A 22341-nucleotide genomic window follows, 5' to 3' on the forward strand; every position below is an offset into this window, starting at 1 on the left:
GAAGTTAAAAATGCACTGTTCTGTTTTTCATGTTTGCTGTTTGGAGACAATGAAACATGCTGGACAAAGGAAGGTTTTAGAAATATAGGCAGAATAAATGAAAAAGCAGAAAGACATGAGAAATCAAAGAAGCATGTGGACAATGCAGTTTCACTTTCCCTACTGGGTACTGTTGATATTAGCAAAACTCTTAGCAAGGCTTATAGACTTTCAATTGATGAACACAACAAACAGGTACAAAAGAATCGTGAAATTTTGTCTAAAATACTAGACTGCATTTTATTCTGTGGAAATTTTGAAACCCCCTTACGTGGACATGATGAAAAAGATGATGCAGTTAACCCAGGGGTGTTCAAGGGTTTAGTCAATTTTGCATCTAAGTTAGATCCAGATTTAAAGAAACACTTAGAAACAAGTACAGTTTTCAAAGGTGTTTCAAAGACAATTCAAAATGAAATACTTGACTGCCTTCTACAAATTTACCGTGATGAGATAAGGGCAGAAATCAAAAGATCTTCTTTTGTTGCCGTCATGGCTGATGACACTACAGATGTTTCGGAAATTACACAAACGGTCATTGTGCTTCGGTACTTATTGGATGGAAAAATATATGAGCGCTTTTGGGGTTTTTTTACTCCAGAAAATCAAACAGCTGATGGCATATCAAAATGTATTTTAGAACAATTGAACATAATACTTCAAGGAAACCAACAAAAATTAATAGCACAGACTTTTGATGGTGCAAATGTGATGAGGGGCAAAAAAGCTGGAGTTCAAGCAAAAATAAAAGCAGTGTATGGTAATGCGCATTTCATCCACTGTTATGCACATCAACTCAATTTAATTATGAAAAATGCAGCAAGTATTAGTCGAAATGCAAGAATATTCTTTTCTAATGTTTTGGCCATTCCAACATTTTTCTCAAGATCACCACAACGTGTTTCTATTCTCAAGAAACATATGGATGTCAGGATTCCTCGTCCATCTCCTACAAGGTGGAACTTCAATATTCGGACCATAATAAGAGTTTATGAAAATTTGCCACCATTAAAAAAATGCCTTACTGAAATTCAGGAAACATCAAAGGCAGATCAAACGATTGCAGAAGCGACAGGAATTTTGAAATACTTGACTGATGATAATTTCAAGTTTTGGTTAGAGCTTTTTTATCAGATTATGCCTCATGTCGAAATTATTTACAACCAAATGCAATCTCGGGAAATTGAAGTGTTCAAGGTCAATGAATACATAACTAATTTTAAGTATGCTATTTCTGAAATAAGAAATTCAAATTACTGTGAAAGTTCTTCAACAACACTCAAGGCAGAAGCCAAGGAGGTGTGTGACTGTATATGTGTTGATATAATGGACAGATACTCTTCCACTAAACACCTGGTAGCTGCCAAATTGTTTGACAGGAAATGTTTCACTAGTTTTAAGATTGAACTTCCTACAGATGAGATAGCAGTGACCACTCATGCATATCCTTTTGTGGACAAAGAAAAGCTGGAAACTGAACTAAAAGTGTTCTACAGTAGATCTGACATTCATGAATATTGCAAGTTACTTGAGCTTTTGAAATTTGTCTTGGAAAAAAATCTGGAGGATGTTTTGAGTGAAATTACAAAACTAATTAAAATCCTTTTAACAATTCCCATGACTACTTCAGAAGCAGAACGATGCTTTTCTACACTGAAAAGGATAAAAACTTTTTTAAGAAGCACAATGAATTCAGAAAGACTTAATGCACTTGCAGTGCTTACAATAGAAAAACAGTTTCTTAGTTATCATTTGGAAATAAAGGAGAAAGTTATTGATCGTTTTGCTAAAATTAAAAATAGGAGAATGGATTTTATTTTTAAATAATTGCTTCTTGCTACAACGCTATGATTCATTTCACTTATGAAGGCAAGCACTAAGTTTAAAGTAAGTTTTAAATGTTAGTGAAGGTGTTGCGAATTTTGCAACAGGGTGTTTTGTGCTGTAGAAAAGTTATTACACATCCTTTGGGCAGTTACGCTAACTAGTTATGAATAAAGATTAGAATAAAGTACAGATGTTTTAACCAAGAACAGCAAAAACTAATGTTATGTGCTCATTATTTTTTTAATATTTGTTTTTGCTTGATACCCTGAGTGTTGTTAACCAATAAGCATTTTTGCTTGAACGCCTGAGTGTGGTTAACCAATAAGCATTTTTGCTTGAACGCCTGAGTGTGGTTAACCAATAAGCATTTTTGCTTGAACGCCTGAGTGTGGTTAACCAATAAGCTTTTTTGCTTGAACGCCTTATCGGTGTGGTTAACCAAGAAGTCTGCTGCAGTCTTGAACGCTCAAAAGGTGTGGTTAACCAATAGCCTAAGCTGGTTATAAGACCTAAAGGCTTGAACGCTCAACATGTGCGGTTGTACTACAAACCCCCAGTTTCATAGGGCTACTGGCGAGGCGTCTGGGTTAACAAAAATGCCAACGACCACAAATGAGAGCCTCATGGGTGTGGTTGGAATTCTCATAATATTTCATTAGCAATTGCAAAAAAAGTTAATTATCCCTGCCCTAAACTGTCATCAACTACCCTGTAGCTTTGTGCTAATAAGTGTTAATTCTTTCCCATGAACCTAAAAGAATAACACCATAAGCAACTCCCAAAACTTGTATTTCCTTTTTCTGCGAAACACAAAAAACAGGTCGATAACAAAACTACATTTGTCATGGGATGCATGTACTATGCATACTTACAAATCTTTTTACTTTTCAGCATTCTACAAAAACACAATAGTGTCATTAGTTGTACCATTACATTATTAAATTAAATTAGACATCAACACAAACTTACATTTTCATTTTCTACATTCTACAAAAACACAATAGTGTCATTAGTTGTACCATTACATTATTAAATTAGACATCAACACAAACTTACAGTTTCATTTTCTACATTCTACAAAAACACAATAGTGTCATTAGTTGTACCATTACATTATTAAATTAAATTAGACATCAACACAAACTTACAGTTTCATTTTCTACAAAAACACAATAGTGTCATTAGTTGTACCATTACATTATTAAATTAAATTAGACATCAACACAAACTTACAGTTTCATTTTCTTTTTCTACATTCTACAAAAACACAATAGTGTCATTAGTTGTACCATTACATTACAACATTAAATTAGACATCAACACAAACTTACAGTTTCATTATTTTGTTCTAAGTTCTGCAATAAAACAATAGTGTCACATTAGCTGTATATACAAAAGACACAAATTAAAAAATAGGCCTTACTTCTTGAAAAAACACTTCCCTGGGCAACCATCTGTAAACAAATAATACATTACACGGTTTGCATGAAAAATGATAATATCTTGTTTACTTAGCTGCTGGGGAAATCCTCTTCAGCCTTTAAAATAAAAGTAGGGTTAGAAATATAAAACATACACTTTCCAATAAAAACTTATTTTACAAAATTCACTAACCTTTGCAGCTCACAAAATCTGTGATATGGTATGAATCTAAAAATTAATTGATGTTTATTAAACAATTGGAACTATGCTTTACACAAAAACTATTTTACTTAACGATAAAACCTTAATCTTACCGTTTCTCTCTTTTTTTAAATGTCCGTTTTCTCTGCAACAAACACAATATTTTAAATTATTCATATTGAACTTTCTTCATTCTTTATTAGCTATTTCACATTTACCTTTACCCCACCCTCCCGCATCGTTATACTTTGTATAGTGCAATTTTGAAACACAAAATTTTCCATTTTTAGCTGAAATGCATTAACACAAATATTTTTTCAAACAAAAGTAACAAGCCACACATTAGACTTTAACTGGAAAGTTTGGTATTTTTTTCTTGGAATACGCCACTTATATTAGATATTTTTGTCACAAGAAAGTAACAAAACACAATTAAACGGGTTCCAATATAATACGCCATTTACGCGCCATTGATCCCGTGCGCCACCTATCAGAAAATAGTAAATTGCGTGGCAAAGTCACGTGTTTTACGGTGTCAGTTTTCCGTGGAATTGCAATACACGGTCTCGAAGCAGCACCCCCAGTAATTTTAGGCACGAGCCGCCACTGGTGGTCACCACATCAACCGCTTCTTTTAAAGTCGATGGATTTCTCACGACCAAAACGTTTCGCAACGAGTCTTAGTGCCAGAAAAAAATGTTGAACAAGAAACTCTTCAGCACACTCATCACACCTCGGGCGATTTGAAAAGGCAAGGCTGGGCTCACAGTGTAAACGCCGGGCGGCATGAAACGCTGCTCTGGCACGTGGTGCGTTGCTTGTCCAATTTGGCAATGAGGCTTTCCAAATTATCTTTTTGGCTTTCAAAAAATCTTAGGTCACTTTTCGGTTGAACAAGCGGCTAGCTGTTTAACAGGGCAACATTCTCAAAATGTACATTGTATTGTGCCCTTTTATCACCGTTTCCACTTAACGTTCCAGCCAACCATGTTGTTCTCGCAAAAGACAAAAGACCGGTTTAGCTTCTTCTTGCGCTGTATTTACAGACGGTAAACTTTTTGGTGAAATGTATATCCTGTAAAATACTGTGTACGAGTACGGTTGATTCTGTTTGGACTGGGGTTTTGAATTGAATTTACAGACGGATTTTCGTCACAGTATCTTTCTATAAAATCAACTCTCCTCTTAAGGCGATTGCTGATATCCACAAAAGTTAATTTGTTTTTAAATTTTTGGAATAAGTGTACAAAAACTTAGTTAAACATTTCACACTTTACCTCTGAGTTGATGGCGATCGACTTGCAGAGGTTGAGACTCTGCTTTGTACAGCTCCGCCGCTGTGGTGTGACTTTTTCCTTTTCAAAAAGCAAAATTACTACTAATTTAGTTATTGTTTGTCATTAGTTAATTATTTCTCTAAACAGTATTCCATCTGGCTTGATGGCAATCGACTTGCAGAGGTTGAAACTCTGCTTTGCACAGCTCTGCGGCTGTAGTTTGACTTTTTCCTACTTTGGCAAATGAGAAGGACGTTTGTCCGAAGAGATAGGTTTTGACATCAAGTGATGTTCGAAACAAACAAAACTAATATTGTTAAATCCGTTAAAATTAAATTATAATGAATGCATTTGTGATTGTCTTATAATAACACTAGTTGTCAATAATGTCTAACAGGACTTACTCCAAGCATGAATCATTTTCAGAGGAATCAAAGTTAATGCATCGTTTGCTTTGAATAAAAAAATATAAAAAACACTAAAATTGCGCAAAGCGTAGTCGCGTAGTATGCAAGTATAGCGCATCTGTCTCCATGCTTTTATTGGACCTTCATAGTTACAAGAACACTTGCCCTTTTTTATATAGTCCTTAATCCATTCCGAACAGACTTTTTTACATATTTCACATGTCCTGCTCATTACAACAGCATCTAAAACTTCACCAGTATCGACAGACATCACAACACCATGTGATGATTTGAAAGCTCTGTGGTGCCATGTTCCACCATATGATGTATAACATCTTCTGCAACATCCTCAAACGCATTCGATGCATTCTAACGGGCTCCTCTAAAATGCCAAAATAGTATACGACGCAGTCTACAAAATCTCTTGGACTCAAACATTTTAGTGTGACAATGCACGGTGAATTATTAAAAGTTTACGTGCAAATTAGCTTCAAACATAATACAATGTTAGGATACAAATGACAAAAGAAAACTGCTTCTATCTGACTAAATTAAAAAAAATGTGCTGCCTTCACATTAAAAGCTACAAGAGTTGTTGCATATGCTGATTTCATACATTTATATGCCGCAAGTTCAGCATTACATGTGGCCTTTAATTCTTTCATGCACGCACTGGGCCACTACATATAGAGTTCAACATACACCCCCAATATATGGAGTTGTTCACAAATTTGGGGAGAATTTTGGGTACAATAATGTGCACCAGGACAAGTTGTGTTAAGCAGCCATTTAAACCCAATAATTTTGTGTTCCTGAAAGAAATTTACAGTTGATAGTAAATCACAATCAGCTGCAGACAGTGCACACTGTTTCGGGTCTCTGCACTGATGAGACCTTATAGGTCGAAACAGTGTGCACTGTCTGCAGCTTATTATTTATTGACTCATATGCTTTTATAAATCACAATCAGTTATGTAAAATCAGATAAAAGTCAAAACAAAATCAGATATCAGTGAGTAAACAACAATCCGATAGCAGTGAGCAGCAATTAATCTACATATATCAACAAACAGATAGCGTGGATGTACACTTCAATGATGCAACAACTATCTCCCAATCAAAAACCACACCAAACAAAGATTTTAGGACTGCAAAAATTATTTTGCCGAAAACTCTCAAACCATTACCAAGGTTACTAATTAAAGAAAAAGAATTAAACTTATTCATTTTATTGAACAAACGTTTCGACAAAAAACTTTTGTCATAATCAGTGAAATATAAAGTACAAGCGAAAACAAGCGCGTTTATATACACAGAAAAAGGAAAGAGAACGGTTCAATCAACAAACGAGTGGATAAAGCAGCGATAATTAGATGATGAAAAGCCGCAAGGCCATAGAAGTTGTCCAGCCCCGGGGCGCGTTGTTGGATCTAAAGCGACTCCAAAATTATCAAAGAAATCCGGTCAGGTGTTGCGTCCACTGTTTCAGGTTCGGCAAAGTTGACCCTGTGCATGGGGTTAGTTTGAAGATGCCTGCACACTACGTTTTAGTGAATCGTTGAATTGAAGTCAACTTTTATGATGTGCTTGATCTTTTTTCTTTGATGTCGTCTACTTGTATTACATTGGTTAAAGTTATTTTATGAGGGGTTCCGAAAAGTTTGACAAAATATCTTATAGGTTCCGTGCCAGTAAAAAGGTTGAAGAGCACTGCTCTAGGCCTTTCATTTTCCTTTTATGTTTTTCCTGAAAACATCCTTGAAATGTTTTATCTGAGTTTCTGTCATGCTTCACCAACATAATGACTACTTGCTTACTGTATTCTGGTCCTAAAATTGTTTTGTATAGTGCAGAAGTAAAAAAACGCCATACTAACCTGGGTGCTTATCTCTAAAGCTATTGTGAGCCAGCAGAGTTGTCTTTTATGTTGCGATTTTTGGTAATCGCTTATGCTGGAATTGAATAAAGCAAGAACATCACTTTATTAATTACATTTTCCTCCATTATTTTGCAAAACTTGAACATTAAAAATTGTTTGTCATTGTAGTGTACGAGAAATCAATAACCAAACCAGGACTAGCATCCTGTCCAAGGGTCTAAAACAAATTTTAAATGACACAAAGGCCATCAAACATATTTGCGGAAGTAATTGTGTCTTCCTTATTTCAAATAATTGCGGCGAATTAAGCAATTTATATGACAATAGTTATGCGGTTTGTGGTAAAATAAAGAAATATTTTTCGCCTGGACATTCTGGTTTTGGCTCATTTTCGGTGCCACTTCCCCAGTTCGGCTACATTGCGACAAAGTCGGTTAATGGTCACAAAAGCCTTTTAAACTTCCCCCACTGTCGCTGTCTAAAAGTTAAATAAAACCAAGATGCCGATGCGCTTCTCGTTGTTTGCCTGAGTTTGTTAAATATTGCTGTAATCTCTCGCTCTTAACCTTGTACATAGTTTGATTTTACATTACTTGTCCACGTTCCATCTCGTCCATGGAAGCTTTTTGGTGCCCTCGTAATAGTGCGTAAATGTCAGTGCGTAAAAACGCCATTGCTTAATCCTACCTGTTTTATCTCTTGATTTGAAAAAATGAAATCAGAATTGCAAATCGTAAAAGAAAACGTATGAAAAAAGAATGGAGTGAAGCATGCATTTTACCAGGTACCGTAACAAAATGTTGCAATAAACAACATTATAATGGCTGCGGTGATATGCAACGTTAGATCAAAACAGGAAAACGCGCGATCCAACTCAAAAAATAAAACTCTGAACGACACCTGACTAATAACAACAAGAACGTTAAACAAGGTTTATTAAACAAAATATATAAAACGACAACAAACGTAAGGTATAACGTAGGCGACAACTTCATTAGTCACTTAAGACTGAGTAAGTTAGTAAATAAGTAAGTCTGATCTTTTGTTGGATTGGAAAACGTAAATATAAGTAAGTGCTAGGGCATGTGATTTTAGATAAGGAAGATGTATTGACGTGCCTGATATGCCGTTAAAATAAAAATACACTTTGCTACAGAAGCCCTCCTCGCTCAAAATGGTTTCCGGAATGTTAGTTACAAGTCTGCTTGTTCCATATCTTCTTCTTCTGCAATTCCATTAATGTTCATGATGCGCAAATTGCGATGAACCATCCATCCATCCGTGCATGTTCAAACAGAAGCGAGTGCGCCAGCATCTCTCGTCCATTTGTCAATGACGACTTTGTAGCAGGGGGGCTACTCTTCAAAAAACTTGCTTGTTGGCATGGCGACTGCTTTGGAATTTTCGGATGATCATCTAGCACAAGCTGCGCATCAATGAAGTTGGATGGGTCTTCCACTTTGTATTTCTTGCATCTTGGCAATCTATTGAAACTTAAATCAGAGTTAATACATAGTGTAATAGAAAGTTACTTTTTACTTTGCGGCGCGAACCTTCTAATGAACCAAACTGTCATGTTAAATATTGATAACGGGCCAAACAAGAATATACGTGCGGTGTTATATTTGAAAACAGTCTGCACAATCATCTACACCCTAAGACAAACTCAGCACGTAAACATGTAGTGTAGCTGTCGTACCTTATAATTCAAGGACATATCTCGAGATTCATCGTTAAAAGTATCTGATGGTGATTTACGGCTAAGCCATCTGTAGGCAGTTTGTCTGTGGAGGACTGGCCTTGTCAACTCCAAACAGACCGTGGGGTAAAACTAGTAAATAAAGATGATGGCTGCCTTGAAGAAGCCAAACGATAACCCACAATATCACACCTCGGCATAGGAAATGAGGATTTCTAAAGCTAATAAACGGACTGAAACGCTACACATTTCTTAAACAGCTAAAGTTAAGTGACATGACGCTCTTTTCTATTCAAAAGTAAGCAAGACCCAAAGTGACGTATATGCGAAAAAATACCACACGTATATCAAACGGGTAGACGTAACGCTAACAAATATCTATAAAAGATAAGCGAAAAAAGTTACAGAAAGAGTTTCAAAGAGGAGGTGGATTGGGTAGTGGCTCGGTTTAAGCACTTCGAGAGATTTTAAAGACATTTCGCAAACAAGTTCCAAAGTGGCGGTGGCTTTGCTCATCAACAAACTTATTAACCTGTAGTTGAATATTATTATTGATAAGCGTCTGGGTCGCCAAATTTTCTTGTAGAGCCTTAGAAGACAGAGAAGAAACTGTTTGCGAGGCTAAACTTCCAGGGAACTGATTGACAGGATAGAATCTGCTTTTGCTGCAAGCGTTTCCATCCTCACGCCATAGTCTGAAGCCAGTATCAAACGCACATTAGATGGAAGGAGGTCAAGAAATAACTTTTTGAGAAGCGTTTCAATTGTGGGACTGAGACTGCCGTAATTGCCAAGAAGAGATAGATTTCATATCATTAAGAAGTGCGGAAGGCCGTTTATCACCCAAGATAGTATCATTTAAAAGCGTGTTGATGCTTTGAACTTCGTTCACCTCATAGTATTTAATTAAAGCAGCTTTGAGATGACTAGTGTATGACATTGCGCAGTTACGATCCATGATTACAAGTCTGATTTGCTTAATCTGTTCTTGCTTTAGAGGTAAGAACAATATTATAGCGCCCAACAAGTAGTTTCAGTTTACACCACATTCACTTACTTTGCATTTCTTGACATTTTTTTCTAAATACAACATATATCTTGAGTAGGACATTTAGTACTAAAGCTTAACTGCCGATAGCGTATAACCTGTAGAAATGAACATTTATTTTATATTTAAACTAGTACCTCGCATCTCATTGCTTAAGTGGATGAAGACTACAATGCCTACACGCTCATTGATTCAAATATTGAATTCGTAGAATGAATAAATTTACGTTAAATCATCTTACACACATAATTACTGTTTAATAATAAACCTTCATTGTTAAGTTTGCTTCTGTATTTTTTTATTTGCTTTTATTTTTTAAAATCACATTTTGAAACTATTACAAGTACAATTACCTTCCTTTTTCAAGAAGAATATTAAGACACTTTATTATGGCACAGGTGATTCGCATTCAATGTTTTTGGTAAAAAAATGCCTTCTTAAAAATACGTAAGCTACGCACTGTTTCTGTGCACAAAGCAAGGAAGTTGATGGCGACGCACTCACCTGTTGGCGATCTCCTTGTGTGTAATCTACAAAAATAGTTGTGTCATTGGCTGTTTCAAAGACACAAGCAATTGACATTTTACTAACAGCAACCACCTTACTGTACCCACTGCCAATATGTTATTACAAGTACAATAACAATGCCACATACTTACATTTTTTGTAAAATGGGGTTCTTCTTAATTTTTTGTCATGGGTTAAACCCCGTGAAAAAAACAAAAGAAACTTGATCTCTACGAAACAAACAGCCACACAAAGAACTAACAATATTTTAGGATTTGCAAATCATCTTTGTTGTTGTAATGGCTCTGGTTGAACATCTGACAAACACAATTAAAAGGTTAATCATATTTCATTTTGTCTTTAAACATTTAACTATACAGAAGTAGTTAATGACACAAACCTTGCAACATCTTGTTGTTGTGATGATGGCACTGATACATTTGTCAAACACAATTGAAAGGTTAATCATGTTTAATTTTATCTTTAAACATTATACAGAGGTATGTCAATAGTGCAAACCTCGTAATCATCGTTGTGGGCTCTGGTTGAACATCTTTCAAACACAATTAAAAATTAAACCATACACAGTAAAACTATATTTATTGTAAGTACAAGGCACATACAACACTTTCCAGATGTAGTAAAGTCACGAGCCTCCAACATCAGTCGAGCTTTTTCAACCCTTTGGTGTGGGTGTTGTACATTATATACTTCAGCAACAGCAAGTGTCACAGCAATTTGAACCTTTTTTTGCTCATCTGCCATTCATTGTGTATTGAGTTTTCGTACTTCAGTCGCCGTTAAGAGATGTCCTTTCAAACATAAAAGGAAGGACCTTTTTATTTTTTGAAAATTCAGCATTTGTCATTTTGAATGAACTTGCTGTTGCTAAATTTTTGCTTACGTTGTTAGAAAAACTGGTGGTCCTGTAGGTTTTGTCTTGTGATTTTTCCAAGCCAATTTACTGGTGGTTTTTGTAATTCAAAGTAATTGCCCTCATCATTTGTTTTCCAATCATTACAGACGGTCTACAGCAATGGTTTTCATCCTTTAAAATATCTTTTTGGCCTCGTGGCCCCTTCTTCTAACCCTGTAAGTCCTGTGCCCCCCGTAAAAAATTAAATGGCACTGCATTAAATTTAGGATCTACTGGTTCCAATAATGACAAAAATGTAAGGCTTTTCTTCCACCTCGAGTCCTCTGTGAAAGAGACCTTACTTATTCGAAAAATAAATGACATATGAATTATATAGTTGCCATTTGGCATGTGTCATTTTGTATTACATGGCTTATTTTGGTATTACGTTTTGCATGTCATTTCAATTTATTTCAGAAAATTCAGTCACTTTTGCAGGTGTACACATTTTTTGTACGGTATAAATCAGAAAAATTACAAATACATTTTATGTTAAACCATAAAATACCGTAATTTTCCAAGTATAGTGCGCCCCCGTGTATAATACGCACCCTAAAAATGGCATGTCGATGCTGGAAAAAAGCCTGTACCCATGTATAATACGCACCCAAATTTTTACTCTTAAATCCGTAAACAAAAAATTATTTCAGAAAAAAGATCATCTTTTGAAACAACCGGATGTTATTCTGCCGGTCAGTATCACTGCGCATGTGCTCGCAAACTCGACAGCGAAAAATGTTTAGGAATTGTGTAGGGTACATCGTGACAGCAAACGAGATCTTACTGGTCGCGTTCAAGCGGAACCGATCTTAATACTTGCAGAGAACATTTTTATTTTTAAAACACAAATGAAGTTTAATATGTATCAGATTAAAATACCTAAAAATCAGAATAATTAAATTCAAACTTATATACAAAATTTTCGTTCGATCCGTTGCATATCGGCAATGATATCACCCCATTTACGTTGTCGCTAAATGGGCAGTGTGCAGTATTTGACAATAACACACCATCAAGGATTGCACCATCGCATCAAACGATGTGTCGTCAATTATGAATTGATTGACAACAAACAAGAAGAAAGGTGTGATTTAAAGTTTTATTTCGAGGCAGATTTTCTTCAAAATTTGTTGTACCCATGCATAATGCGCACCCTAGATTTTAGGACAATAAATTAAGTAAATTTTGCGCATTATACATGGAAAATTACGGTAAATGCACACAAAACATTTTCATACAAAAATCTCAATGTTTTGTCGATTCGTTTTATTTCTCCAATTGTAGAAGGGGAAGGAAAAGAAGATGTGTCATCAGTAAATGGAACAGAAGTAGCAGGTCTGTCACAGACATATCCACCAAGGAACTTCTCTTCGGTGAAAATATTTTTTAATCAATCAAAGTTATAGACACATGTGCTTCATGATTGGCAGATAAAAGCTAAGAGTCTTCACTTTGATTTGCTGTGCCAACAGATCCAGTAGGTACATTTGTTAGAAAATGATTCCTATAGTGAACCGTTAAATGAACTGCCGCGGTAACGATGGCTTTTTTACCAGCTGTAGTTGCTAAACATGGATCAATCTGGTTTTGCGATAGGAAGTGTATCCCAGCTTTAGTTTGCTGGGTGTTTTATATTATTTTCTTTTGTAACTCGCCAGGCCAACTTCCTCACTGAAGTTGGTGTGACAGACCACAAATCTTCAACATACTCCGAGAGCAATTAATGTCTGGGTGGCCCAAAAAAACTATTCCTGTCTGTCAGTATACTGTTTTTTTTTTACAAATTTGCGGTAATGTTATAAAATTTAGTAAATAAATGTACATAAATCAAATTTTTATTACGACCAGGAGTAACGGTAAATAATATTTTGAACGAAATTACCCAGGCGCCGTGCTTTTTTGATGCAAGATTTGTTTTCCGTTCTAGCTAGGCATAATTGGAAAATTTGGTTTAAGAACTTGTTCCGCTACATTTGGCATTATTTTTACATAGTTGATGTTTTAGAGACTACACATGCAGAACATTCTTATAAGCCTTACCAAACCACGACTTCTTTATTGACTCATCCGCTGTTCAACTGTACTTAAAAACAGTAGACGATAATTGCCTTATTCATCGTTGATTCCAAACGATCTGCAAATAAAAAAATGTCTGATCGTGACCACATTTATTCAAACAAATTGGTTTATTGGGCAAATGTGCATGAACAATAAGTACACACATTTTAGAAAACGATATCTGATTTGTCCATTCGCCACCCTGTGTATTTCATCCAAGCCCAAGAAATTATAGCCAAAACCGAATTATATTGTCGATGCATGTTTCCAAATCTAAATTTCTACTCTTCCTAGCTTTCATTCAAATCCTCACTTTCGTTACATGTTCGTCGTAAGTTGTAAAAAATGACAGGATAGGGTGAAAAAACATGTTACTAAATAAACAAAATCAAAAACCTTTTTACGTTTGTGGTGTTTCACCAAGTTAGATTAACGTAATCCTAGATTAAGTAACCTGGTAGTCGTATTTACCAACCTAGATTAAATCTTAATCTCGGATTAAATGGGCAAAATTTTAATGCATTTTGATCGGGATAAAAAGTAGGTTTTGTGTTTAATTAAGCTTTATTTGTGTGTATTAACCAAAAAATGAAAAAATAATACTTAACACGGATTAAAAAAAAAATTTCGAAGCAGTAATGGATGTAATACAGGCGATAGAAAGTGTAGATAACGCACCAAAACCACAAGACTGTTGAAAAGAAACATAAGAGACAGAATCAACCCAATTGAAAAGTTGGAATTGCAGACGTAAATTTGGAATTTCATGCAGTAGCAGATTTTCCCAATGTTATTGGAGCAATTGATTGTCTTCATATTCCGATTGCCTCACCTGGGGGAGAAAATGCAGAAATATATCGAAATAGAAAAGGCTTCTTTTCCATTAATGTACAGCAGGGGTGTCCAACACGTGGCACGCGTGCCAAAAGTGGCACGCAGAGCATTTAAAAATGGCACGCGTGCTTTTGCACATTCAGATAGTAAACATTTGTCACGCAATTAAATTTGTTTCTTATGATTCTTCTTGGCCTTTATTCTAACCTCTGTAAAGATTACTAGTGGTAAAGTTACACAATCCACTAATTAAATTGTTTGTTTTTGACAAAATTTAAAGCCTCCTTGATGCCATAGTCGTAGAGCTTCAAAAAATGCTAGGGGATACCTTCTGTGTTTTAGCCTGCCTGTAGTTTCTGTCACATTCACTAACGTATGCACATACCAAAGGGACGATTTACCGAATCAGTCATTTTAACAACGATTTAGTTTTTAAAGAACTTGTCACGCAGGAAATAAAAGTAAAACCAATTCACGTTTCAAATATAGCTGACCGAAACTTAGGTCATCTTGAATCAAGTTTGGGCCGTTGCAGTGCTTTGCAAACGGACATTGAACACGGCTTAGGAATCGGTAATGCAAACGTACATAACAACATCTAAAAGCGGCTATAAACCTTGCATTGTTTAATGTTGGCCCATGGAACTTATTAACAAAATAATTATAATTATGTTATTGCGCCACATAATACTAAAACGTTAGTGAACGTGCCATGTTTATGTCGCAATAAAATGCACGTTTATTTCGAAACAATTGTAATTGTTGCGTTTCAACCGATGTCTGTTCAATTAATTACGTGACTACAAACGCATTTGTGTTTAGTTGGAAAAGCATTTTAAACCGACGTAACTTGAACAACGATAAGTTTTTGACGCACACAAAGTACTCCAGTGCCCCATTTTTTCATCCTTTAGTAGGGTTCTACATACTGGCCAAATATTCGGATTGAGCCCGTGCGGTTTAGACGTTTAAGACATGGTTTGTCAAAAAGTACCAAAGGGTTGCACGCGAGTATATTTTGAAACCAAAATTGGCACGGCGGTGTGTTCGAGTTGGACACCCCTGATGTACAGGCTGTGTGTGACCCAGATATGCTGTTTACCAATTTTGTTTGCCGTTGGCCTTGGTTCTACTCATGATAGCAAGATTTTTGACAACAGCCATTTGTGTTACCAGCTTGAACATTGTATTATTGACGTTTTAATGCTTGGAGATGGTGGATATGCTTGCACAAAATACATGACGACACCATTAATAAACCCCAGTGACCAGAAGGAGAGAAATTATAATCGCTCACATATGAACAAAAATTGAGCGTACATTTGGAAATTTTTGATATGAATGGAAAACAACAGTGTGTTATGTTAGTATATAAAAACAGTGCATTAAAAGAACTAAACAAAAGTGTGAAAAAAGTGACATAAAGTTGTTCGGCCATTGACTGCTTTGTTCCTAATATAGCGCTACTTTTGATTTTGACTCACCAGATGTAAGATAGGAAAAAAAACAGTTAAGTAATACAATGTGAAAAAGGTGCATTTTAAACATGGTAAGTGCACAGCACAAATAAAACAAAATGCCAAAAAGTTAAGATTTGAATTTCTTCTGCATTTTCTTGCTTGTTGCCTTTTAAGTTTTTCCACAGCAATTTTAACTGATCTATTGACCTTGTTTGACTGAAGGAATTGTTGTTGAAATCTTGAGTTATATCTTTCCAAACATTGTCTTTTTTCCCTTTGGTGACATGGTCTGACTTTTTGCTTACTATAACATCTTTATATGTTTCAATGAGGAAAAGCAAAAGATCCTTTTGTAATAAACTGAAATTAGTTGTTCTAGGCATATTTTGTTGTTGTGGCTTGCTAACAAAACAGTATTTAAAAACTATGTGCCACACATACAATATTATTAAGCACACAATTCACATTAAATAGCTGGCAAGTATATATATACCAAAGCGCCTAGAAGTGTTTAAAATCCTAAAACACGCAGTTTTGCACCTTCATACAAGTGAAAACATTGTTTAAGCAAGCCCAAAACCCACGCAGCCAAGACCATGACTCAGCATAATCAGGGTCTATGACTTTATTAAAGTACAGATTAACTAGTCTCTTTTCAGTGCCACTGGCCCGGGATTGCATGTGATGTAGGGTGGTAGTTCGACAGCTTGTCCAATTTAAGCCCCCATTGAAAAAAAAACACGTTAAATTAATCATCCAGGAGCTGTTTTCACGCAGAGCATGTGTCCATGCGAGAGCGTTGCTTTCTAATGTATCAGATAGGAACGCAAGGCAACAAGTGTTTCACGGCTCCACATAAGCACCGGAAAATCGAAACCATTAAAATTGTAAGATAAAACCAAAACTTGCGTTGATTCTAACTGCTCCTGGCCACAGACGCAAAGTGTGGTCTACTTACATGTTGTTGATTGGCAGTCTGCAATTGAACGTATATGCCAGGGGTGGCCAAACTGCGGCTCCCGAGCCGCATGCGTCTCCTTCAGCCTTTGACTGCGGCTCTGTACATTCTGAAAACGTAGTACAGAATCGTACTACACTCTATGACGTACTCCTGAAAAGAAAAAAAGAAAAATCTCACTGTTGCAGTAAGTCTTTCTTCTGTACTGTTATTATTAGCCCTCACGACACCACTTTTCGCCGACTTGCACGTTTTCTGGAGGAATACCCAAACACACAGCGGCTGCAGACATTTAAAAAGGGCCACAATTTCCAGAATTCTTCGATTGTTTGGTAACACCAGGAAAAATACAATTCAGCTGTTTATGTTTAAATGAAACAAGTTTGGATAGAATGAACTGATCGTAAGGGCTATACTACGCTTTAGGGGCGCTGTCATAAACAACAATCGTTTGTTTGTATGGTGGAAAAATGTTAGATACAGTTACCCAGTGATTTCCATGTACATTAACGATTTGGACAAACAATTTTGTGGGCGTGTATACCGGGTTATTATTCGCTAATTCGGAGAAACAACTTTGTAAATTCATAACATTCGGAAACTGCTGTGCCTACATGTACATTGCCGAGTCGATGTGCGAATCATCTAACCATTCATCTCGCTTGCAGCAAATCCGAATGATCTTGACAATTCTCGAAAAATCTGGTGTTTCAGCACTGCAGCGTCTCACAGAACAATCTTTCGGCACGGGACAGCTATCTTGCTTTTTGTCTTGCTTTACAGGGGCCTGCATATACTTGCCTAGATTTTTATTTGGAGTCGTTACTCCACTTTTCCTCAGGTTTTTGTGCTCTTACTCTTTCTCTGACCCCATCTTTATACTGCCGAACAAGTCCAAGATGCGTATCTGCATAAAGCTATGCAAACTCATGCACCCTCTTCTTTTTAACTCTTGCGGACTCTTTTCCATACTACCCTGCGATCTGTCGTCTTTCGTAAAATTTGGCTGGACTCTGTTTGCACCTTCACAAACAATAATTTTTGCAAGCAAAGTGTGTCCCCGTGTCGAGCATCAATCCTGACCAAAGCGACATTTTCGGAAGTTTGTATTTAATAATTTTTTCCCAAAGTTCTGGACAAAAAAATCATTGGTTTGAACCTTACCATCTGATTGTACGTTGTTGTACGTTGTCTTTAGCCCGTGTGATTACTTTTTGTAAGTTATCAAACAATGTGTCGGACGTTCCAGCCAAAGTTTCGCCAAACTAGACATCGTCGTTTGCGTCCGAAACGGTTTTTTTTCGGATTGCGGCTAACTTTCTGCTGCAAAATCGTCCCCAGCTTCCCTCTATGTAAAGCGCGTCCAGCGTAGGAAACAAAATTGTCATTTGATACACAATTTGTTTTTATTTCCTCCATGGACTTTGAAGTTTTTCATGTTCTTTGCAGCGTGGCTGCCACACAAATGCATAAACACAGCTTTGCAACCGTTTCTGCGATTTCCAAACCATCCTAAGAAAACTTAGCCAAAACAGATAGGATGAGCAGAACACTACGTCAAAGCCAGGGGTGCGTTTTGCTGCAAAATGTCCCATAAAATGTTTATTTGATGTTGTGTTGTGAGGTATTCTATACCCTTGTGCGGATTTCGTAAGCTGCATTAAACAGGGTTCTGTCATGAAAACTTCGCTATGTCTGTTCTGACCAAAGCATAACAAAACGCGACTCGCACGGCCATTTTCTTATACCACCTGGAAGATTTTTTCCGACACCGTTTTCTTTCGGTCTGCCTCCATCTCGTTTTCATCTAAAACCTGGATTTGTGATTCGGGAATCCATTTGACCTGCTTTCCGCGGAAAAAAATAGCATTTATTCTGTCATAATAGTTGTCATAAGAGCATAATAGCGTATGGAACCTATAGCCTGCAGTAATTCTCACAACTCTTTCTTGGAGAATCCAAAGGTTTTCGTTTTCACTGCTGTTTTAGATGCACGATATGCATCTTGCATGTTGATTTTTGCGTCTTAAAAGCTAATGAATAGCTGTTAAAAAGATCTGATCTTGTAAAACTGTTTTGTAACTTATCTATAAACAAAACTGCGTTTTTGGCGAAAAATAGGACTAATTGGGTTGGTAACAAACATGCCTCTTTTGAAACCGTCTGGAACATTGCTCACCCAGATATTAAATGGACAATTTGAAACATTGAAAAAAATACAAGGCGATCGGGGTTGTCGAGTGTTACGACAATTGACAGTTGCTGGCAGGACGTTAATTGTAAGGCCCCTGATATTGTGGTGGCATGAATGACAACGAAGTGAGTTCAGAGAGATTGGACAAGTATGATTGAAGCTATCAACCGTAGACACAAGAGTCGAAGGGGATTAACTGCTTGTAAAGATGACAAAAGAGCATGTTTATATCATCACATAAATTCAGTTTTACACTCCTCAGCTTCTGTCTTAAGATTTCCACAATTCTGTGAAATTCTTAGTTTAGAACTACCACACAATTTGTGGTCAAATTTCACTGACAATCTCTGTGTCACATAGGTACTTGGCTACAAGCATATTTGCAACATTTGTTGTGAGAAGTAAAATAGCTGATCACCATCAAATACTTATAGTGGCGTCAAGACCCGAGATCGAAGAAAACAACTGTTTTGCTGACAAAATACATATAGTTCAAAGAATCAGCAAAACTGACAATTTGCATTAGAAATACTAGTCGCTAAAGAGCTAGTGGATAATTCATGTGATGTTTTTTCTGTGCCAAAGCACGGAACAGCATTTCCAGTATATCAGTTGAAAGGTCATCAACTTGAGTTGTGACATTTGGACCAACGAATGATGGGAATTTTGAAAAAAGGATTTCAATAAGGAATTGCTTTCAGCCTAATTTGTAAAGGCATATCGTTTTTATTGGTTAAGGGTTGGGGTACCAGGACAAAATACACCATCACTCTCAGCCCGCCAGTTTGACCTAGCCAAATTGCATGGTTGTGTCTGTGTCAAACAATGGCTAAAGGGGTTAAACGTTAAGACGGTGTAGTATGATATTGGGACAAGTTGCGAGAACGAATTTAAGTGAAGCGAATTTGCATCTGAGCACAAAACTGATTAGCACATCTGGGCAGTTCGACCATAATGTGCAAGACAAATTGTGGTGATACCCTTCTCGTGGTGGCGATTAAACACGATGGAGGGGATTCCAAAAATGTGGTCCAGGATAAGTCGATGAAGAGCCTGGTGTCGTTAACCAAATAAGGGAAAATGGACGTTCAGACTCATCCTTTTATGAGATAACGAAGATTGAGTCCTGGGGCAGAGCCTCTCCTCAAATGGGTCTACACCGAGACCCTGGCAAACTATAGAAAGCTCTTCAGATGCGAAGAAGTGAGGTCACCTTTTCATTTTTGTCGGGTATCGCCTCGATCACTTTTTGTCATACTATATTCGTGACTTACTTAAATAAATGGCAGTAAGCAATTGCCCACGTCGACATACGTTGCAATATTGCCGAAACGTTGCAAACAAATTGAAATTAAGTGTAAATCCCACACAGTGCTTAACCAAAACAAACGTTTCGTTGTAAGACTGTAGGACCAACCACTCCGTTTGGTGCGTGGTCTGAGTGTGCAGTCTCGCAGGAAGAGGTTTGGCAGGGTTAGAGACTTGGCTGGGATCGGAAGGTATTGCACAAGGTGGCGCCCGCCATTGGAGGTTTTGTAGGAAAGAGGGTTAGACTTAGGTGGTATCGGAGGTTTTGCATTAGAAGAGTTATCGTCTTAGGTGGAATCGGACGTTTTTGCAGGAGAAGGGTTATCGACTTGGCGGGGCTACGGGGTCTCGATTTCTGACCACGCTGTGCACAAAGTTGGTGCGTTAACAATTGAGTGACTGATTACAAATTTTTACACGGTGCCTACCTCGCGTGTGTAGATGGCTTTGGTTTGCAAGATCTGCCATTGTTCTTGTGCTTTTGTTGTTTCAGTTTAATAACTATCGTTAGCACCCTTCGTCGTTGTCACTTTTTTCATACCCGCATAGAAAACCAACATTTATTTCCCTTATGGACGTAGTGCAAGTGGCGTTCCTTTATTCACAGGTTTGTGTTTTCAGTTACCTATTATTAGTTAGTCCAATAACAGTTTTTCGTCTCACAAGACCACCTCCAGGATTTTGTAAAACCCTAAATTGAGTGCAAAACGTTCTATTTACTGCCAAATTAGTGCAAAAAAACTTCAGTAAATGATTACCAATGTCAATCCTGAAAGTCTACATTCCATTGTTGCAAACAAAATATATCCACACCGAATGTGCTTTTGATTTTTTGAAATATTTCACTTTTTTCCCATTTTAAAACTTGTTTTCTATCATTGCAGGTATGATGTTGAAGTCAAGTTAAAACACATAAATTACAATTGACATCATACTGGTAAAACAAATCATGTGGGTGTACACATAACTCTATTCCAAGTTCAGCATATCTATTCTATTCAAAAATTAACATTGTCTCTGTTTCAATTACAGCATAACTATGGTTATGTGAAATAAGAGAAAGGTTTAAAAATTGCAGGTGATGAAGCAATAACCTTTTTTGACACATTTAACCAGACAATTAGCACGAGGACACGGTATTTCGATACTTTCTATCCTGTATATACGACATATCTACAAATATTTTAAAATACTAGTAAATATACCATCCAACTAAGAACATTATATCAGCACAAATACTAATTTCATCTCTCCACAAACCCTACCCTACAAACTGTGGAGAATGTGATCAATCACGACACTAACGAGACAGCTACTTCTTTCCTCGTGCTGCAAGGTAACCAAACAACGTCATCCTGCTGTGTTGAAACCCCCTGCCCTGGTGCCTATTGTTCCCTCATTATTGACTGAATTATGACCTCTTTCCACTATCAACTAAGCAGAGCGTCGTCTTGACTTGAACGTCGTTGGCGCGCTTACTTCAAACGATTAGACAGCGCAGTCACATTGAGAGTGCGAAATAAATACAATTTTACTGGATTTGTTAATTGGAACCATTTGTCCGCTTCCCTGGTTGCAAAAAAATACTGACATTTGTATATTTCTTGTGGTGATTGAATTTAACAAATGATTATTAGTATAATATAAATATATATGTCGCTTGATTATGCGTGGTATTATCCACGTTGAAATTTTTTTGTATTTTGTCCAAGAGGGTGGAAATGCCCACCTTATCCACCCCACGGTGGAAAATTCCACTATGTGTTGGGGTGGGGTGGCCTACTCCACCCTTTCAGTGTCATAGGGCGGCTATAAACTAATGATGTTAGTGTTGATGGAAAATTCCACGCTTAGAGGAGTTTTATTCCCACAATTTTTACCAAATGTCCACCCTGAGGTAGATTATTACAACATCTGTACTGGATTTGTGCAATTCCGTTTGAAGCAAGGGTCTTTCGTACAGTCAAGGTAATCGGGCTTGCTGGCCAGAACTATAAAGTAAAAGGTACATTGCAACGATCCTAAACAGTCAAGGTACATTGCGTTGCAATCAAAGCCGACCACAGAACGGCAGACCTTGGTACTGCTGCCATATTTTACCAGGTGAATGCGGTTTCCAGCGTGGTTGTATCTTGAAAATACAATTGACGGGCCACCAACAACACTTTTTCAAAGTGAGACCCGGCACGGACAGGCCATCCTTGAACGTCCACGCCGCGGCTTTCAAAGAACCCGGAGTGTTTCTGAATTGCTTGAAGAAATGGGACAACGTCTAGGTTGTTGTACCATTGGAGAAAGTCACGCAAT

The 22341-nt window shown here is 36.9% G+C and overlaps 2 long non-coding RNA genes across 2 annotated transcripts; one reads left to right on the top strand and one right to left on the bottom strand.

Annotated features, from left to right (window-relative positions):
- Positions 1–656: 656 nt before the first annotated feature.
- On the bottom strand, positions 657–2205 carry LOC145219048 (uncharacterized). The gene is made up of 2 exons (XR_013857826.1): positions 1065–2205; positions 657–988 (listed from the first exon to the last, which is right to left on the bottom strand). It is a non-coding gene; the product is annotated as an uncharacterized LOC145219048 (long non-coding RNA).
- Positions 2206–8112: 5907 nt separating this feature from the next.
- LOC145219053 (uncharacterized) lies at positions 8113–13086 on the top strand. The gene is made up of 2 exons (XR_013857831.1): positions 8113–12306; positions 12507–13086. It is a non-coding gene; the product is annotated as an uncharacterized LOC145219053 (long non-coding RNA).
- Positions 13087–22341: the final 9255 nt, after the last annotated feature.

The sequence above is a fragment of the Phallusia mammillata genome, chromosome 3, assembly GCF_965637545.1.
Source record: "Phallusia mammillata chromosome 3, kaPhaMamm4.hap1.1, whole genome shotgun sequence".
In the NCBI taxonomy this organism is placed as follows: Eukaryota; Metazoa; Chordata; class Ascidiacea; order Phlebobranchia; family Ascidiidae; genus Phallusia; species Phallusia mammillata.